The 20,096-nt window shown below is 32.2% G+C and overlaps 1 pseudogene; it reads right to left on the reverse strand.

Annotated features, from left to right (window-relative positions):
• Positions 1-20,096, reverse strand: part of LOC116549107 — a 69,502-nt pseudogene that overhangs the window by 37,575 nt on the left and 11,831 nt on the right.

Genomic DNA, 20,096 nt, shown 5'->3' on the forward strand with positions numbered 1-20,096 from the left:
GGGATTTAGATACAATGAGAACGGATACTAAATAGGGTGCTTGAAATAATATTATATCCACATGGATGACCCATTCTACACTCTGGCCCCACTATCACCGCTACTCCATCTCAGGCTCTCATTGCTGTGGTCCCATCCTGAATGTCAGTATTGCCAAACATGATGCCAACCAAATATTGTGACCATGTTCATCCATTCTTCTTGCTCTTTTGCTCAATGTTCCTCTGCAATAATCTTTTTATCTTACTCAGAACTCAAATCAACTGATTCCAGTAAATTTCATTTTCAATTATTTTCCTCCAGATTATATTAGTTTTCTAGATTCATCATTATAATAATTATTTTCCACATACATTCAACTTCTTGCCTAAAAACAACAAATTATCCAAATTAATAATCAAGCTTTTATTAATTAACTGTATGTATGTATTGCTGTTGCTGCACCACTCTGCTATTTTATGCTAAATTGTTGGAAATGGCCAAGTGATATTCTTCAGATATAGATGATGGCAGTGAGTAATAGCGAGCAGCTTCCTGAAAGTAGTGGGAAACTTCCTGATAAAAATAACTGGAAATATATAGTTCAGTAGTCACAGAAATAACTAATTTATGAGCTTGGGTCTAAGGGAGTAGGTACATAAAATTAAGATCAGAAAAACTTCCAAGATTTCTTAGAAATTATACAGCACATCATTCAATATACAGGTTTCAAAGCTTACAAAAATTTACACCCACACCAGTGATTATTGCACAAGCCACACATTGAACAGCAATCGATTTTTTAGGATTTATCCTAGTCAAGCAATACTGTTTTTCAAAAGTAGAATGTTTTCAACAAAAGCCCACTACATTTTATATACTCAATTATATTTAGTCTCTTGGCATTAATTTATATACAAATGAAAATTATATTAAGTTAAATGTTTAACTTTGATTAAGTCTCTTTATGTAATATTGTACCCAATCATTTTTATGGCTCTCTCTCTCTCTGTGTGTATATATATATGTGTACACACACATATATGTATGTGTGTGAGTGTGTATGCCATGCAATATATATATATATATATATATATATATATATATATATTGCATGGCATAGTAAACAAGATTAAAAGCACAAAAGCTATTCATTGAGTTCAATCAGCATTTTATTCAAGATCTGCATTCATTGTAGACTTTTATTTGCAACTTGTTATAAATTGAAATCTAACCATATATATTATAAACAATCATGCTATGTTAATGTTTTACTATATATTGATCTATGACAGCCATCCTATGTATTCATAATTTCTGTGTGTTATTTCAAGAGCTGAAAAAATACATTCAAGTATTAGAGCAAGATCTGAGATTCCCACAGCTATGCATCAGAAAAAAAACATTTAATCGTGTGCAATGGTTATTTTTAAGAATAATAATAATTTCAGAGAATGTTCTAGATTTTTCTTCTAAAATTCAGATATGGACTACTTATTTTTCAGAACAAAATGATAACAGTTCAATGTATATAAGCCTTAACTTGGTAAAAAAAATAATAATTAAAAAAATAATAATTTAAAGGTCTCATCAGCGTCTTCACTCTAGATATGTATGTTTTCCATTAGGTAGAAAGTAGGAAGAAAGATGAACCCACTTCTGAACAAATGATCATACTTTAGGTCCTAGAAGATCTATCATTTTATTGTAATAAATAATACCTCTGAGTATTATCTATTGTCTTGTATTTGAGGAGAAAGAAGTAGAAAGTTGAGCTGACCCTGATTCTTTGTATAACCAGGTAGCTTATTAATGTCTATTGTAGAGATCACTGTCTATATTTACATATGGCTTATAATCCATTATTACTTCATTCTGAATAAACATGTGTTGACCTAACTACTCATTGTCAGAATGTGCAATCTGCAACATTCATGAAATGTGCGTATTTAGTATCAGATTCATTAGAGTCAAATTTTGCATTAAGAGCCACAGCTCATTTACAAATTTATGGGTACAATTTACAGATATATATTGTTGAGTGCTATTAAGAAACACCAAAAGCATTGGCAACAAAAGCCAAAATAGACAAATGGGACCTAATCAAACTCCACAGCTTCTGCACGGCAAAAGAAACAGTCAATAGAGTGAACTGGCAACCAACAGAATGGGAAAAAATTTTTGCAGTCTGCCCATCTGACAAAGGGCTGATATCCAGAATTTACAAAGAACTAAAACAGATCTACAAGAAAAAAACAAACAAGCCCATTCAAAAGTGGGCAAAGGATATGAACAGACACTTTACAAAAGAAGACATACATGAGGCCAACAAACATATGAAAAAATGTTCATCATCACTGGTCATCAGAGAAATGCAAATCAAAACTACATTGAGATACCATCTCATGCCAGTTAGAATGGCGATCATTTAAAAATCTGGATACAACAGATGCTGGAGAAGATGTGGAGAAATAGGAACACTTTTGCACTGTTGGTGGGAGTGCAAATTAGTTCAACCATTGTGGAAGACAGTGTGGAGACTCCTTAAGGACCTAGAAATAGAAATTCCATTTGACCCAGCAATCCCATTACTGGGTATATATCCAAAGGATTATAAGGACACATGCACACGAATGTTCACTGCAGCACTGTTTACAATAGCAAAGACCTGGAACCAACCCAAATGCCCATTGATGATATACTGGACAGGGAAAATGTGGCATATATACACCATGGAATATTATGCACCTATCAAAACCGATGAGTTTGTGTCCTTTGTAGGGACATGGATGAACCTGGAAACCATCATTCTCAGCAAACTGACACAAGAGCAGAAAATCAAACACTGCATGTTCTCACTCATAGGCGGGTGTTCAACAATGAGAACACATGGACACAGGGAGGGGAGCATCACATACTGGGGTCTGTTGGAGGGAAATGGGGGAGGGACGGGGGGATGGGGAGGTGGGGAGAGATAGCTTGGGGAGAAATGCCAGATATAGTTGAAGAGGAGGAAGGCAGCAAATCACACTGCCATGCGTGTACCTATGCAACAAACTTGCATGTTCTTCACATGTACCCCAAAACCTAAAATGCAATTTAAAAAAAGGAATAAGCAAAATTTTAATAGACAGGGAATACAAAAAAAAAGACCTTAAAATGGTCATTTAAAAATAATCCAGAATAAATTGAAGTATGCAAAATCCTCCTGACATAAAAAAATATTTTTATTTCCCAATATTCATAGTTTTTCTAACATAATTTAAAAAAAATCCCACACCTCTTCATGTACTTGAAAAATTAAGGTAAATTTTACCTGTCTAAAATTTCAAATCCAAAGTGCATACAAATAAAAACTTGACCAGTGTTAGACTTTCCCTTTGAATAGTAAATGGTGAATGAAAAGATATTGATTTTGAGAAACATCGAATTTTGAGAAAATGTGTTTATATTCTGAAAATTCTATATTCATTCTCATATAGTTTATGTGAAGGCCAATGGGAATTGATTATTAAATATATAAGGAATAAGAATATATCCCTCTATTACTTTCTGTATATCTATATTATTTTCCAATTATATTAGATATTTATATAGATATAGACATATAGGTAGAGATAATATATGTTTACATAAATAACCTATAAGAAAAACAAAATAACACTAAAAACCCTGTTAGAAACAAAGAATATAAAGAAGATGAACACTGGAAATACTTCAATATAGGTCTTTTGGATAGATGAAAATCTTGAGGAAAACTGAAGCAAAAAAGCAAAAGAATTATTGAAAGAAATAATGCAATTTAAATAATATTTAATATATTATTATTAAAAATAATTACTTCGTGCTCCTAGAAACCCAAATTAAATTAACACAGTCTAAATTGAGAAAGACAGAATAAGAACACATCAAATTCCCCTTAAATAGCAGAAGCTAAAATATGATATATTTTTTGTCTATGGTCACTGAAAGAAAAGGCAAAACAATATCATTGATTGGTATAAGACCACATTTATCAGATATGGCATCCTTTGATTTAAATTTCTGATTCTGACCAGAACTATAGCATAGTGGCTAAGAACACTGGATCAGATAATCTGAGGGTTCAAAGCTGTTCTAATGCTTGCTTGCGTTGGACATTGTTTTAAATTCTGTGATTAAGTTTCCTCACCTGTAAAAGGATTATAATATATCCACCCATAGGGTCCTGGTGATTCACTTAGATAAATAAGAAACAGCTTTGTAATGGTGCCTACACATAGCAACCTCATGTAAGTATTTGTTGTTCTTATTGTTGTTAAAAGAAGGAAAGGATTTTGGAGTGTTTGCTACTTACAAGAGACAAATCTAAAGATGAAATGTGCTAAAAATTAAAAGTATGGAAAAATACACACAAGTCAAGATAAAAAAAGAAGGGAATATAAATATTAATACCAAAAGAAATTACATATCTATGAGAAATAAATGGAAATAAGGTGAGGAAAAGTCAAACTAATATTCATAATAAGGATTTATGAATCAAGATTCTCTGTATATTTAAATATATGGTAATAACATCTATTTTTAAAACAGTTGGAAATTCAAAGAGAAATGAACAAATACATAAATGTATAGGGAGACTTAAACACAGAACTATTGGTCTTTGAGCATAATAGATTAAATGGATAAAAGTAAAGATACAGAGGATCTGAATAATTTAATAAGGTTGAACTTTGCTTATACATCTTTGATATTTGTGTTCTACCACAAATATACTTCCCTTCCATCCAAATGCCTCTCAAAAACAATTGCCAAAAGAATTAAGAGCTGTATGTCCCAAAAGGAATAAAAACCATACTCAAATTTTAAAAATGTAAAGAGGGTTCATTTACAAAGTAACTATTTACAAAGGTGGAATTGGGTATATTAAACCACAAGAAATGCTGCAGTAACCTCGGGCTAGAGGCAGCAGGCATAAGAGGACAACAGAAGGGACACGTTGTCAACCCAGGATGATTGGGTAAAGGAAGCTGTGCACAGGGGAGCATTTGAAGGATCCAGGCAGGTACAGATAGGCCTTCAGGAAGGGATGCAGAGAATAAACACCCTGACTTTACTTTTCCTCTTCCTTTCCCAATTGACAAAACCAACTGAACTTTGACATCTAATTAATTGTCATCCTTAGTCTGATGCAGTCTTATTTTCTAAACCAGAAAAGTATTTGATGTCATCTTCTAGTTAAACTAAATTTATCACTTTAAGATCATTAAAGCAAAGCCTTTCCCTTCTTCTTAATCTCTCTATTGGCTCCTTATGGTCAAAACCTGACTTTTGCTATACATACTTACAATGGATTTTACGTTGAAGTAATAATAAATAACACGATTATATGAAACAAGGACATGTCAAGGTAGCTTATTCGTCACATAAAATCTAATCATGATTTGAATAAAAGTTTTTTTGAAGTAAGCACACTAAAATACTATAGTTTATTAAATAAGTTAAATAGAGACTGTATTAATCTGTTCTCACGCTGCTAATAAAGACATACTCAAGACTGGGTAATTTATAAAGGAGAAAGGTTTAATGGAACTCACAGTTCCACATGACTGAGGAGGCGTCACAATCATGGTGGAAGACAGAGGAGAAGCAAAGACATGACTTACACGATGACAGGTAAGAAAGCTTGTGCAGGGGAACTCCCATTTATCAGATCTCCTGAAACTTATTCACCACCAGGAGAAACTGTTGCCATGATTCAATTATCTCTACCTGGCCCTGCCCGTGACACATGGGGATTATTAAAATTCAAGGTGAGATATGGGGGGAACATAGCCAAACCATATCAGAGACTGAAGAGAACAATAAGATAGATGAAAAATGCATTATCAAGCATAGAAGAAAGTAAATAGGCAGTTTATCAACAATTATTACTTAGTGTCTTGGTATTCTAATACTCTGAATTTCCCAACTTTACATAGCCATCATAGTTATGATTTTTGAAAAATTAAAAAATTGAAGTACAATTTCTTGTACTTCAAGAAAATAATATTTCATTGATAGTCTGAGAGAGAAAAGCGAATGAGTCATAGTAGATATTTCAACTTCAGTTGTAATTTACAACTGTGCAGTCCTGTCTTAAGCATGGTTGAGCTAGCATGTGAATTTTCCCTTAGTTGCAGATGTGAAGTTAAATGGTCACCATCACTGAGAACTTAGACATGGTTTCCCTATTAAACCAATAATTGGGTTAAAAGGGGTTGTGTGTGTTCAATAAATAAATTACTCATCTTTTTAAAAATGTCATATAATTAAATGATTGATTTGTTATATACAGGATGTTTTGATTACCTTGTTTGTAATTGATTTTAAAGATTATAGATATCTGAAAGATAAAATAATATTGAAAACCAAAGTTAGATGCCACCTGCCTATGAAAGCCCCACAATAGGGTGTATCAATAACACTTTCAACTCCTGATGGCTTCTTGGTATACATAAACAGTAGAGTTTTTTTTTAATCTAGTATAACTTTATATTTTGTTTTGTTGGAAGGCTGATTCACTAAAATTACAGCTTAATCTATTTATTGCTATTATATCTGGTGGTAGAAGCAGTAAAAATCAATTATTCAAAAGTCATTTGAAAGAACTATTTACTAGAGAAAAAATATTCTGGCTGAATAGTATGGCAAAAGTATTTTGTTGATAGGTGTCAAGAATAATTTTTTAAATATTTTATTAATAATATGATATTTGGCTTAAAAATACATCATATATAGGCCACATTTCTTAATTGCAGAGAATATTTCAGCATGCAAAATATAAAAATGAAAAATACATGTTGACACATTTCCATATTTTTCTGTTTTTTAATTTTTTATTTTATTTTTTTTAAGATAAAGATAGAGCTCTGTAAATAAGATCTAGAATAATTCCTGATGAATTTTTATTGAACTGCCATTTTTTTTCCTTTATAAAGTTTTCAGACTAGGATGCATCATTTGGCTAATAAACTATTTTTATGCCTAAAACAAAAAATAATCTATAATTTGCTTCTAGTTTTCAATTTACGATGATTTATTACACAGTAAGTTGGCTATTTTACCTAGAAGACATCCAACTATTGACTTTTCAGTGCTTATTTTTCTTAAGATTCTCTACTATCGCCAAGGGAACTGTACACAGTGCAGCTTCCTCTTAGAGTGATGCATGTGTTCTTTGGTAGTTAAACTTTCACTCGATTCTTAATACAACCAAAGACAGAGCTCATTAATCATACCCCAAAGGACATAACTATGGTTATACCTCTGTAGTTTAAAGATAGTAAGTAGAATCTGTTATGTTTTATGTCCAGAAAGATTTACTCAACTGGTCATTATATAACTATATCCATTAACTTACTTCCTATCAACTCTCACTCTGTATTTCAAAATCAATAGTTAATTCTACCAGAGTTAAATACCCATTAGAAGTGTATATAGTAAAATTGCTAAAAAATTAAATAAGCTAAAAGCTTTCATGAAGATATTAATTTATTTACAATATATTTAGAGAGGATTTTACTTATCAATTTTTAAAAAATATTTAACTTGAAAAAAATATTAACCTCTGAAAAATTTAAAGTATTTTAATTTTGTCTGAATGACCTATCTTTAAGTAGATAATAAATATGTGTATCTGTATGTGTGGATACACCTTTGAGAATGTTATTTTTAAAAAGATTTTCACTCTACTAGTGAGCATATTTGCTGTATTAGGTTAAAGCCCACCCTTTCCAATCTGAATGTATTTTGTCTCCCCTTCCTGTTTACTGTACTCCCCTTCTACAGTGCAAGCTCTTCTGGTAATCAGACATCTATCAGCTCACTGCCCTATACCGTCCCTAGTCCCATATTTCCCTTTTTCCCTGTCTCCAAAACATTTCCACTATTTCACTATGTCTATGGAATTCTTGCTTCCATTAGCAAAATTCCTGGCACTTTCCTTCATTTATTTAAGTATCTTTTTTACTCTCTACATCCTTTATGTTACCATGCAAGTGTCTTACCTCCAATCAAAACTCAACTCATCTTCATCCACTGAGTCAAATGCCTTGAAACCTTTCCTAATCTCATCTATTATGCTCTTCCCTGTCTTTCTTCTACATCTCATTCTTAACTGCATGTTTCCTATCATCATATCCTATTCAACACACAGAAAAAATTAGTTTCTTTTTTCTCTACCTTTCTGTTTCCACACATAGCCAATATAGGCTCTCAGAGGTCACAAATACTTTCTTTCCATTTACCCTTCAACTCATTTCAATGAGGGTTGTAAGATTTAGCAAACAAAACAAAACAAAAAATAAGTATGACTGGTTAAATTCAAATATCCAGATAAACAACAAATAATATTTTAGTATAAATATATCCCAAATATTCCATGTATTTTATCTGGCAATCCTAATTTCCTAAACACTCACTTTGAATGAAGAGCCAAAACAACACTTGTTTTGATCAGAAACTATGTCTGTTGGTAATTCAATATCCTTAAAAACAAAGAAGGCCGCTTTACTCACCTGCAACGAAAGAGAATATCAGGTAATTAACACTTGAGAGCATATATCCTAGTGACAGAATACTATAGTTTCTTTCTTCCATTTTTATGATTGACATGAGATCTATCATCTTATCACATTTTTAAGTGTACATTATAATGTTGCTAATAATAGGCAGTATATTCTTCTTTTTTTCCCATTTATTTATTTTATTGCATTTTACATTTTGGGGTACATGTGAAGAACATGCAAAATTGTTGCATAGGAACACACGTGGCAGTGTGATTTGCTGCCTTCCTCCCCATCACCTACATCTGGCATTTCTCCCCTTGCTATCTCTCCCCAGCTTCCCACCCCCCACCGTCCCTCCCCTATTTCCCCCCAACTGACCCCAGTGTGTAGTGCTCCCCTCCCTGTGTCCATGTGTTCTCATTGTTCAACACCCGCCTATGCAGATCTCTAAAACTTAATCATCCTGTATAACTGAAAATTTATACCCACTGAATGGTGTTGGAATAACCGGGTAGCTGTAGGCGGAAAATTGAAACTGGACCCCTTCCTTACACTATATACAAAAGTTTATTCAAGATGGATTAAAGACTTAAATGTAAAACCCAGAGCTATAAAAACCCTAGAAGACAGCCTAGGCAATACCATTCTGGACATAGGAATGAGTAAAAATTTCATGACAAAGAAAACAAAAGAAATTGTAACAAAAGCAAAAATTGACAAATAGATCTAATTAAACTAAAAAGCTCTGCACAGTGAAAGAAAGTATTAATAAACAGACAACCTACAAAATGGAAGAAAATAATTACAAATTACATATCTGACAAAGGTCTAGTATCCAGCATATATAAGGAACTTAAACAAATTTATTTGTTTATTTTTTATTTAGAAAGTAAACAGGTTTTTAAGAAATTTGAACATGAGAAATACAAGAAATTTGAAAATAAGAAAAGAACCATTAAAAAGTGGCCAAAGGACATGAACAGATACTTTTCAAAAGAAGATTTGCATGCAGCCAGCAAATATGTTACAAGAAAAACTCAATATAACTGATTATTAGACAAATGCAAATCAAAACCATAATGGTACCATCTCACATCAGTCAGAATGGCCATTATTAAAAAGGTCAGAAAATAACAGATGCATAAGGTTGCAGGAAAAAGTGAATGCTTACACATGGTTGGTGGGACTATAAATTAGTTCAGCCATTGTGGAAAGTAGTGTGGTGATTGCTCAGAGAGCTAAAAATAAAAGTATAATTTGGTTCAGCAATCTCATTACTGGGATTATACCCAGTTTATACCCAAAGGAATATAAATCATTCTATCATAAACATCCATGTGTATGTTCACTGCAGCACTATTCACAGTAGCAGAGATACAGGATCAATCTAAATGTCCATCAATGGAAGACTGGGCAAAGAAAATGTGGTACATATATGCCATGGAATACTATGCAGCCATAAAAAATAAGATCATGTCCTTTGCAGGAACATGGATGAGATTTGAGTCAATTATCCTTAGCACACTAATGCAGAAATAGAAAACCAAATACCACATGTTCTGAGAGCACATGGACACACAAAGGGAATAAACAGACACTAGACTTTCTTGAAGGTGGAAGGTGGGATGAGGGAGAGGAGAATTAAAAGTAACTATTGAACACTAGGCTTAGTATCTGGGTAATGAAATAATCTGTGCATCAAAACCCTGTGATAAAAGTTAAACTCTATAACAAATCTGCACATGTACCCCTAAACATAAAAGTTAAAAAAAAAAACAACTTACACCCAGTGAACAAAAACTCCCCATTTCCTCTGTCAAAACAAACACCATTCTACTCTGCTTCTATGCATGTAAGTAGAATTATGCAGTATTTGTCTTTCTGTGCCTGCTTATTTCACTCAGTATAATACACTCGATATTCATTCTGGAGACTATAGACCCTAAATTGAAGACAGTTTATCAATTCATTCATTGATAAATATTTCGGTTTTTATATCTTGAATATTTTGAATAATTTTTTAATGGATACAGGATTACAGATATTTATTCAACATACTGATTTCATTTACTTTAGATGTATATTAGAAAGTGGGATTGCTGGATCATAAGGTATTTTTAATTTTTAAGGCAACTGCATTCTGTTTTCCACAGTGGCTGCACAATTTTACATTCTCAACAATGCTGAAGAGTTTTAAGTTTCTCCACATCCTGGCCAAAGCTTGCTACCTTTCTCCTTTTATCTTCTTTTAATAGCCAATCTAACAGATGTAAGATAATATCATATTGTGATTTTAAAAACAACAACACAAACAATAGAAAGTAAAAAAGGGCACAAGGAAACTGTCAGAAGTGAGGGATAAGTTTACTTTGATTGTGATGACAATTTTATGAGTGTATGTATATGTCCAAATTCATCAAATTGCACACACTATGTACATTTTTTTGTTATACCTCACTGAAACTGTTTTAAAAATACCCTACTTCCTATGCCCCCTCCATATGGTAATTCTGGGGTATGTGTTTTACCTTATTTCTAAGGGATGAAGCATAGGATTAAGCTCTAAAGTTGTAGCAGGTTTAAATAATCAACTTTTTATTGGCTGCTTTATCTTCCCTGTCTTATTTCTCCCTCCCCTAACAGTGTTCCCAGCTCTTCCCAAATAAACTACATACACTTAAATCCTTGTCTCTGAGTTGTCTTCTGTAAGAAACCAAAGATAAGACTCAAGTCCCTGACTATTTCATTTTTCAGTTTATATTATGGTCCTAATAGTCTCTTCACTCCCATGTCTGTAACCACTTCCTATAGGTAAGTTAATGTTTTCCAAAATTTTATTTCCAGCTCACACCACTCTTTCTAACATTCAGATTTACAAAAAGAGAAGTGTTTGACATCCATCTGAATTACTCTTAAACATATCAAAATTAACATGCTTTTTCCTTTTCCTTAGTTATACTCTCTCTGTAATATTTCAATAAATACTTCGTTTGCCTACCCAGTTATTTACGCAGGAGGCTAAGAGGGGAGCTTTAACCACTTCCCTATTCCCAACCACCCCATGTAATCTTTTACCAAGCCCCAGAGACTGTCTCCAATGTATATTTCTAACGGATAACATTGCAGCCTCATGACAGCTGCTCCCTTAAGCCACAACAGTCTCTTCCATGGGACTATTGCAATATCCTCCAACCAGTCTTCTGTCTTCTATTTTTTTACCTCTTCCAATCCATTATTTACATAGTAGGCAAAGTATTATCTTAAAAATATAAATTAAATATTGTTCTACTTTGCTTATAAGACTTAAGTGGCGTTCTATCTCCTTTTAAATGGAATTCAAATACTTAGCATGGATTATAGGGCTTGATCCATACTCCAAGATCCACTGGAGATCTTGCCACAGCCTAGATCTCCAGTCCCAGAACCTATCAGAAATATGTACTGGAGAAAGTCTTTGAGGTTTGGTAAAAGCTAAGATGTGGAGGCTAGGGATGGGGCATTCTCAAAAGTGTTTCTTCCTAGCTTACTGTATAAATAACTGGGTAGATGTAAGAGTCGTTTATTGAAAGGTTAAAAGGACAATATAAATAAGGAAAAAAAATTAGCATGTTAATTTTGAGATGTTTATCAGTATTTCAAATAGATACCAAATCCTAGTTTTGTAGCCTGAGGGTTAGAAGTATTGGCCACCCTGTAGCTGAGTGGTTATAACCCTGATACACTACCTTCTTTAAGCGAATTGAATCACCAACAGCATCCTGTACCTCAGTAGAGATATTCTATTTCCCCAGCACACTTTTAATCACTATAACATTTTCCTTCAAATTACATCACATTATGTAATATGTTTATCTTTATGATTCGTTTTTAAATGTCTTTTGTCCCTACTAGAATGTAATCTCCACAAAGACAAAGATACTATCTAGTTTGTTCCATGTTATCAACACAGATAGTTTTGTCTTAGTTATGAAACAGCTCAATTATTGACTGACTGAATATCCTAAAAGAATGGAATAAGCTATATATAATGAAGAGTTTACTCTTCATTTACTTTTTCCTAGTAAATAGAATCTAAGAAAAGCCACAGCATCTAATCTTTGCTGAGTGTCTGTTATGTACCAGGCATTGTGCTAGTCATTTTACATGTTCCTCATTTGATCTTCACAAGTCAGACATCATTACAACCTTTATAAAGAAAATAGAAATAAGATTCAGAGGGACTTAAAATGATTGTTACTCATATAAATCCATAAGGTTTATAAATGTCAGAGCTGGAATTAAAGCTTACAGTTGTCATCAACTCTATCTTTTTCCAATAATATTCTAAAAATTGTATTGAACATATCCCATCTCAGTGTTATGGCAATGGAAACTGATACTAGCATTTTAGAACCTATTAAACTTTAACAACTATTGGTGAAGTAAATCACAACTTACTTTATCAAACATTATTCTCAGAAATCTTACGATTGAACGACAATTTTTTCCGTTTTAACAATGAAAATTTCTTGGGATAAGATGTTATTTTCTAAATGTTAAAATATAGAGCAGTTTTAGATTAACACTGTCTTATAAGCAGATATCTATAGCACATGGAAAATGTTCCTGTGGTAGGAGAAACAAAATTATCACAGCATACCACACAGCACTGGAGCCCATGGGCCCCAAAGCCTGCTGGGTGTCAATTTTACTCTACATTTACCAGTTGTGGGGCATGTGGCAAGCTACTTACTCTTTCTACAATCCTCTATAAAGTGTGGGTGACAACAGTATTCACCTCATGAATGTAATTGTGAAGAATGAATAAGTTAATACATATAGAATGCTTGAAATGGTTATTGGCAAATGTTAAGTGCACAATAAATATTAGCACTTATCGTCCCCTTTCAAAAACATGTTAATATTTGTCATCTGCTTATTTATTCAACAATTATTATCACCATATAATAGATTTTTTAAAAACAGGTAAGGCTGCTAAATCTTATTCTAGATAGGGAAGACAGACACTAAGATAATAAACGCATAGATAAATATAACAACTTTGGCAATAGTTCCATGAATAAAATGAAACAGGAAGTTATAATTTATAATGTGTCAGGGTCAGAGGGTACAATCACAGATTAGATGGACTAGAAAGGCTCACATTTATGTTGAACCCTCAATATCAAGCCATGTGAAAGTCTTTAGGAATCAATTTGTAAATACAATTAAAATAATTTTTTAAAATTATTCTTTAATCATTAAGTGAAACATAGAAATATGGCCTTAGGCTAAAACTCAAGTAATTTTTTTCATGTACTTTTAAGATGTCCTACTTCTAAAGAGCCTCTGTCTTCTCTAAAATTCCAGCAAGATGATTATACTTTCTTAAACAAGATTTTTATTTCTTTCTTTGAAGTTAGGGCTGACGGGGGACATCAAAACCAAAACATTTAGAAAAAAGCAAAAGAGATAAAAAGGATAGCCAGGAATTAGGGAGCCTGCCATGCCCCAGATTTTTATAATAGAACTTGAGCTCTATCAAGCAAAAGTCACTTGAATTTATATCATAAAATGCAACTTGATATTCACTGTCATCTGCATATTGTTCTGAATGCCTTTAAAACAAAAAAAAATAGTTTGGTTGTCTGTTGCATTTTTAAAAATCAAACAATTTAAATACTTTGTGTTTATGTTAAACCATCTAGATCACTGGATTTAGTGGATGGAAATTACAAGATGTATAGACACAGCCTTTGTACCAATCTCTTGTTGCTCTGTCCCAAGAAGAGAAGAAAAACTGAGTGTAAATATACCTGATGTCAGCTGCAAATTCTAATATGATTTTATGGGCTGTATATTTGGATTGCTTTATTATTTATTCTTTTTCTTTTCTTTTTTTTTTTTTTTTAAGACGGGGTTTCACCATGTTGGTCAGGTTGGTCTTGAACTCCCGACCTCAGGTGATCCGCCTGCCTTGGCCTCCAAAGTGCTTGGATTACAGGCGTGAGCCACCATGCCCGGCCTTTATTATTTATTCTTATACTGAAATCATTCTTATCAGACATAGAAAGTGTTGATTAGTAACCACAATGGGTGACATAAAATTTGCTTAGAAAAATTTTCTTAAAACTTCTCTAGTTGCCTTCAAAATAAACTTAGAGAAATTGATCTGAGCTATACAGGCTCAGACCTCATATCACAAAACAGGCACTAAATCAGCTCTCAGTATGTTGCTTTTTTACTAAGTATCTTCAAGTAAGTAATAGAACCATACACACCAAATGCTTTAAATAATGTCTGAAAATAGGTAACAAACTTAAATAAGGACAAACAAATATTTTAGAACCTGAAAATAGATTACATATACTGAGATTCCATTAAGGAGAGAAACCATACTCACTCTGGGAGAGATTGAGGTTTTTCCCAGTGAGTGAAAATGAGTTCTTAAAGAAAAAATGTCACCATCTCAAGGAAAGTTTAATTAAATTCAAAGTAAAAAAGAAAGATGTCAAGAATTAAATTTTATAAAACATGTATTAGGAAAATTCTTTCAAAAAATACAAGAAAAAGTTCTTTCCATTTCATGTGGCAGCAAATAACTCATTTTTCCATTCTGATTTGATAATATTTGGGCTGAGTCAAAAGAAAATAAAAAGTGTGCATTGGAAGTGTGAAGAGGTCATAAACTTAAATAATAAAATATTGGGAGATTTTACTCTTTAAGTCTTGGTAGCATATTTTAAGTGTGACATAATTAATCTCATTTTTAAAAAATGAAAACAATATTTATTTTAAGAAATTCTCATCTGTACAGTGGAGACTCTCACCAACTTGACTTTCTATTTCCTCAGCTGTCCTTGTCTTCTGATTTAAAGATATTAAAGTAGATGACTAAGATATTCTTGTTATAAAATCAAAAGAGGAATCCCTCTTTCCATGTTGAAGGTTAATTCATATCCCAATGCTATGAAATGCTATGAGTCCTGCTCCAGTTTATAGAATCAGGAATTTTGCTCTAGCCAATGATTCTTTTTTTCTGCTCGATCTAAAATATCTTTGTCACCAATGACTTACAACCTTCTGCTTATCAATGTGCTCAAAATTTTTCACTTTAAAAAAGTTTTCATGTCTCTCTAGCTTAATACAAAATTTAAATGTTTTGCCATTCTTTCAAAGCCACTTCTACGTATTACCTGTCTGGTTTTTTTTCCCCTCCTTATTTCTCAAACCTCCCCTTGACTGGGAGCAATCTGGCAACATTTCTTCCATGCCACTTACGTTGTTTTGTCAAAGTCATTTACAATTCTATTTGCTGACTACAAAAAACAGGTTTCAGTGAATTAACCTTACTCCTTTCCAATTGAAATGAGAGAAGAATGTTCAAGTTGTTTTCAAAAAACAAATCAGCCAGCCACCCTTTTTGGAAATGGATGGTAATGGAGATGACATCAGTCAGTCTTCTCCTGTGTTTTCTCCTATAATGTATTCTGTATCTGGATAAAAAGTGATTATGGAAAAGGTCTAATGTGATATGCATTGTTCCTTGACCAAGTAAAGTATGTGAGTACTTTACCTTGCTGTACTTCATATTCACATCATTATTTATATTATTAAATACTTACCAAATACTATATGATACAAACATTTAAAACATGTTAAATAAATGTCAGAAGAAAATCAACAAATATTGGACTGGTAGCAGCATTTAATACATGAACGGCTATTAGTCTTAAAATTAATTATATTTTTAATTTGTCCTTAAAAAATCTGGAAACAATAGATGCTGGAGAGGATGTGGAGAAATAGGAACACTTTTACACTGTTGTGGGGAGTGAAAATTAGTTCAACCATTGTGGAAGACAGTGTGGTGATTCTTCAAAGACCTAGAAATAGAAATTTCATTTGATCCAGCAATCCCATTACTGGGTATATATCCAATGGATTATAAATACTTCTATTATAAAGATACATGCACACGTATGTTCATTGAGGCACTGTTTACAATAGCAAAAGCCTGGAACCAACACAAATGCCCATCGATGATAGACTGGACAAGGAAAATATGGCACATATACACCATGGAATACTATGCAGCCATAAAAAATGATGAGTTTGTGTCCTTTATAGGGACATGAATGAATCCGAAACCATCATTCTCAGCAAACTGACACAAGAACAGAAAATCACACACTGCATGTTCTCACTCATAGGCTGGTGTTGAATAATGAGAACACATGGACACAGGGAGGGGAGCATCACACACTGGTGTCTGTTGAGAGGGATTAAGGGATGAACAGTAAGGGGTGGGGAGGCTGGAGAGGGTTAACACAGGGAGAAATGCCAGGTATAGGTGATGGGAGGATGTAGGCAGCAAACCACATTGCCATGTACATACCTATGCAACAGTCCTGCATGATCTGCACATGTACCCCAGAACCAAAAGTACAATAAAATAAATAAATAACTCACCAACAGTTGATCAGGAGAAATAAAAAAATCACTCACTCCTCCCAAAAAACTTAAAGAAAAAATAGAGATTAAGATAAAATCTTCTGAAAGGCTAAATAGTACATAAATTGTTTTGATTCTTTAAATAAAAAATGCAATGTCAATCTAGCCCCATTGATATGGAAAAAATATTTCATATATGTAAAACCAAACCCTTACGAGATATAGCAACAGTCTATTAATATCATTCAAACGGAGCTAAAATTGATTTTAAAACTGCTTAATTACACCTGTATATATGCATATTTCATGCAAATTAAGAAAAATTAGATAAATTCCGCCAATCAGAACAGAAGATATTAAGCTCTAAAACATGCTTCTGTTTCATAGCTTAGGTGTGATCTATTTTAAGACAAAACTGCTACATGATGTTATTTATTTCCAGGTGCAATAAAGTTTATTAAATTTGAAGACTGATTAGAGAAACCTCATGACAAGGAAAAACATGGATGCTCTACCAATCAAACTAGGGACTGACACAGACTGCCAAACATAGCAGAGTAGATTCAGTATGGGAGGGAATATGTCAGCAGTGATCTAGAGTACTCACACATAGTTTGTTAATGCTGTAAGTCATGAAATTAATTTAAAGTATTAACATTTTGAACCCAAGACACATTAAGTTTATACTGGAAATTTTCCTCTGAAAGAATTAACTTATTAATGTTAGTAAAAATTACTACTCAATTAGATGTTTGTATTTGTTTTATGTATATATTCCAGAGGACATGTATAATCATACCAAGAAAATCAATTTAAGAATAAAGTAGAAAAGTCATCACTCACACTTTTATGCTCATATATAATTAACTTCCAACTCTAAAGTGCTTTGATGTAAAATATGATGCTACTCAGTTTAGAAATAATGTAATATTTTTATTTATTTATTTGTTCTGTTATTACCCTGGAGATAAATAACAAGATAATGTGGCTTCAAGTTACATTGTGTTGTGCTTGGTTGAATTCAAAACAAGAGATTAACATCATTTAGTTTCTCAAATGGAAAAATGCTAGAAAAAGTAGAAATATATTTTTGAAAATAAATGCCTCCTATTTTTCAGATTTGTGAACCTAAAAATAAGTTTATGTAATTGGAAATTATTTTGACTGCTATTTTTTGTACTAAGTATTATTAGATTAAAGTAGTCAAGCTAAAACTTTAAATTTCAGGTATATAGGCTTTATTGATTAGGCCAAACAATTTATTATAAAACTGAAGATCTAGATTAAAATTCAATATCTTTTGTTTTCTCACTTTTCTGAAACTTTATTGTGTCAAATAGTTACGTTTGATTATATAACTTTCCCATAGTGTTGTCTTCATACTGAAGACAGCCTATATAAAGTAAATAGTGGACTTACATAGTAGAGATTCAGAAAATGCCAATTTCCCTTTTACTAATGATTAAGAAAAAAATCATGAGTTTATATGTGTCTATTTATAAATCAAATACAAATCGCATGTGTAACATTATGCAAAATATTACCAAATGAGGTAACATAAGCTTTCCAAACACTGCGAACTGAAAATAACACAGTGATTTGAACTTTCTTTGATATATTATTGAATATGGAGGATTTTTAAAGAGTCCTAAATATATCTTTAAAATTCCTAAAGACCTTTAGGAATTACAATTTTCGTTAGACTAAAAGGTTAAAACAACAACAAAAAAGAGCTATTTGTTTGATTTTTTTTTTTTAATTTAGTACCTTTTTAGTTCTAGGTACAGATAACCTTATTTCTTCCCCTTCCAATTTCCAACTACTGGCACCTTAGTTTTGAGTGAACATCATCTGGCTATTATTATAGCTCCTTAGATCACCACCTTATCGTCAATATGACTTTCTCAAATTTATCCCTCTGACAGTTTCAGGGTCTTCCATTAAATGCAAATATGACCTTTTCACATACCCACACATGGTTCCTTATTGCTATAAGGCACAATTTTGAAGTGCCTTAGTATAGCACATAATTCTTTCAATATCATTTTCAACCTCATCTGTTACTACTGCTACTTTACATTTTAAGCTCCAGCACATCAAATGGTTAATATTTTTCCTGAATGTACCAGGCAACTTTTTATCTCTGTTTCTTTGCTTAAGTAGTGAGTTATATCCAGAATCCTCCTCTTGAATACCATTTGGTGTGAATAAATTATATTTATGTGTATAAACTAAATTACACTGTTACCATATCCATGAAGGTTTTTTGATATCTCCCTTATGTGAATGGGAATATATATAACCAAATATAAAGAAATGATTGACAAATTTCACTGCACATGAATACTAAAAGCAAACACAAAAATCATCAATAAAGTAGAAGGTAGATTAGGTGGGGAAATCATATTTATAGCATGCATGTGTTGGTACACAGCAAACCAAGTATTAGTAGAAAAGATAAAGAGTTCTTCCAAAAAATTTTAAGAGATAGTTGAACTATAGAAATTAACACAGATACAAATTTTTCAAGAAAAGAAAAACTCGAATAATTTATATGTCTATGAATGAATAACATTCTCATATATTACCAAGAAAATACAAGTAAAAGAAAAATTACAATCTTATTTTCTTTTTATTTTTAAAAATTAGCTTTACAAAATGTTAGAAATAATTGGTAATATTAAGCATTGGTGAAAAATTGGGAAAACAAGCTCTGATACACTAATTCCTCAAGAAAGTCAAATAAAAGTTATGCCTACTTTGACAGCAATTCTTCATTCTAAAATTTTACTCTACAAACAGACTCGTACCTATATATTCAAAAAATGTTTGTACAAAGATACTCACTTGAAAACTTTTCAGTTAAGTCAAAAGTGTTAACAGCCTATGTGCTCATTAATTTTTACATGGTGAAATTATACATGGTAGACACCTACTTGGCATAACGTTTGAATATTGGAAATAACATAAATAGGTTATTTTATTTATCTGCAAAATGTGTTAAGCGTAAACATCATGTCACAGAGCATTAAGGATAGTATAAATACTTACATTAAAATAAATTCATAAAATTTTAAATATGAGACAAACAGTAAGTATAAAACAGTTGGTTAAAAACAACTCTTTTTTACAAGCTGTTCCTGTTTAATTATCAGT

The sequence above is a fragment of the Sapajus apella genome, unplaced genomic scaffold (genome assembly GCF_009761245.1).
Source record: "Sapajus apella isolate SASKATOON/1434 unplaced genomic scaffold, GSC_monkey_1.0 scaffold6, whole genome shotgun sequence".
Classification (NCBI taxonomy): Eukaryota; Metazoa; Chordata; class Mammalia; order Primates; family Cebidae; genus Sapajus; species Sapajus apella.